Here is a 2,462-nt window from a genome sequence, read left to right on the forward strand (position 1 = left end):
AAAAGTTAAACAACTTCATAAATCAATTAGACATAACAGTGTTGTGGCGCACCAAAGAGAGACCACACAATTCAAAACTGCAAGCCATTTTGGAGTCTCTATTAGCCGGCTGGCGACTGCCTCAAACCTCCAAGAAAGGGATTCAGAGAGCAGCCCCCAGAGGTTTTCAAGGTGCTTATAAAGGCTAAAATCATGTTGTGGTTTTTGCAGTTGCTAGCAAGCAAGCGTGATCATAGAAGCAGAAGAAAAGCTGTTAGCGTTGCCCAAAACACATCCCGATCCCTCAGTTCCTAACATTGATTATTGTTTAACTCTTGGGACATTCCGCCCCAGTGTTTGGGACTTTCCCTGCTCGGCCTCAGTATTGCTCCTGGCCCCACAAAACCACCTGGACTAGTTTGCCAGCTGCCGGAATGCAATATACCAGAACGAATCGCTTTTCAAAGAGGGCTTTAATAAGTTGTTAGTTACAGTCTAAGGCCGAGAACATGTCCAATTAAAACAAGTCTATGGAAATGTCCAATCAAAGGCATCCAGAAAAGACACCTTGGTTCAAGAAGGCCAATAAAGTTCAAAAGGTTTCTCTCTCAAGTGGAAGGGCACATTGGTAAACACAGTCAGAGCTTCTCTCTCAGCTGAGTGAAATCAGACAGACAAAAAAGGATAGATACTATTGATTTCACTTATGAAAACTTAAAACCTCCAAATTCTTCTAATGCCAAAGAAGCTCTGAAACCTGAACATGCTGAACTGTCCAAAATAACAAACTTCTTTCATCAGTTCATTCCCTTTGCCCCTTGATTCTTATTGACAACCCACTCCTCCTTAATTATCCTCTTTAATTATCCTCCTAACCCCCTTCTCTCACATGTCTATTAAACCCTGTTCACTGGTCAACTGCAACTGTGACCACCAGCACAATTCTGAAAACAGACTCCTGCTACAACAAAAACATGAAAATCTACTCCTGTGGCAATAAAAAACCTGGTATCAGCCAGTTCCAGCAGAAGAACCCTCCAAACTCCAATAATTCCCTGGCTCAGCTCAAAGCATTTCTTCCCCCAACTTCACCCGAACACAGTAGGAACTAGCCAAAAAGAAACGTGACATCCCTGCTCTCTCCAAAAATTGCTTTGAGCTGAGTAAGGCATACCCCCGAAACCTAACCCCAGCTCTGGTTGAGTTTATTAAAATAAAAAGGCAGGAAACCAGGTCTCAGAAAATAAAACTTGATGTACAAATGGATTCTGGGTGGGGGCCCCTTTCGTTTCTCTCCTCAGCAGCTCTCTTGTGACAGGACCTGATGTGCTGGCGAGATAGATGACCAGGAACTTGCTGACACCCCACCTGCCAGAGGCCAGGCCCGGTCCCACAGGCCTGAAACCTTGATCGGCACCACCCAAAACCTCCCAGTGATGCCTGCACTGCCGCCACCCCCACCCCTCTTGGTGTGTTTTCCTTTAAAAAACCCCAAGCTGCAGATGTGCCTCTCTCTCCAGCCAACACAACAAACATAACTCACCACTCTCCCCCTCTGCGTGGGACATGACTCCCAGGGTTGTGGACCTTCCTGGCAACGTGGGACAGAAATCCTAGAATGAGCTGAGACTCAGCATCAAGGGATTGAGAAAAACCCTAGAATGAGCTGAGACTCAGCATCATGGGATTGAGAAAACCTCTCACGAAAGGGGGAAGAGAAATGAGACAAATAAAGTGTCAATGGCTGAGAGATTCCAAACAGAGTCGAGAGGTTTTCCTGGAGTTTATTCTTATGCATTAAGTAGATATCACCTTGTTAGCTAAGACGTAGTGGAGAGGCTGGAAGGAACTGCCTGAAAATGTGGACTGTACTCTGGTAGCCATGTTTCTTGAAGATGACTGTATAATGATAAGCTTTCACAATGTGATTGGGTGATTGTGAAAACTTGTGTCTGATGCTCCTTTATCTACCTTGTCAACAGATGAGTAGAACATATGTAATAAAACTAAATAATAGGGGGAACAAATGTTAAAATAAATTTAGTTTGAAATGCTAGTGATCAATGAAAGGGAGGATAAGGGGTATGGTATGTATACATTTTTTCTGTTTTCATTTTATTTCTTTTCCTGAATAGATGCAAATGTTCCAAGAAATGATCATGATGATGAATATGCAACTATGTGATGATATTGTGAATTACTGATTATATATGTAGAACAGAATGATCAAAATAAGAATGTTTGCATTTGTTTTTTTTTTCTTTTTGGTATTTAAAAAAAATAAAATAAAAAAAAAACACCCGAGCTGTCAGAAAGGGAGTTGGGGCCATTTATCCTTTCCTTTCACTAGCAGGTATCGCTGGCTACCGCCTGCTCTTGCTTTCCTCTTAATCCGTTTCTCTCTCTCTCAATAAGCCTGTTTAGCTCTAACCGGCTGTCTCGTGTGGAATCCTTAAGGACCCCATGCCTGATAGGCCCCCTGG

General features: G+C 43.0%; 1 long non-coding RNA gene across 5 annotated transcripts in view; it reads right to left on the reverse strand.

Annotated features, from left to right (window-relative positions):
• The window catches only part of LOC143648657 (uncharacterized), a 223,063-nt gene that overhangs the window by 5,439 nt on the left and 215,162 nt on the right, over positions 1 to 2,462 (reverse strand). The gene's annotated exons all lie outside the window — the stretch shown is intronic.

Source organism: Tamandua tetradactyla, chromosome 10 (assembly GCF_023851605.1).
Source record: "Tamandua tetradactyla isolate mTamTet1 chromosome 10, mTamTet1.pri, whole genome shotgun sequence".
NCBI classification, from domain to species: domain Eukaryota; kingdom Metazoa; phylum Chordata; class Mammalia; order Pilosa; family Myrmecophagidae; genus Tamandua; species Tamandua tetradactyla.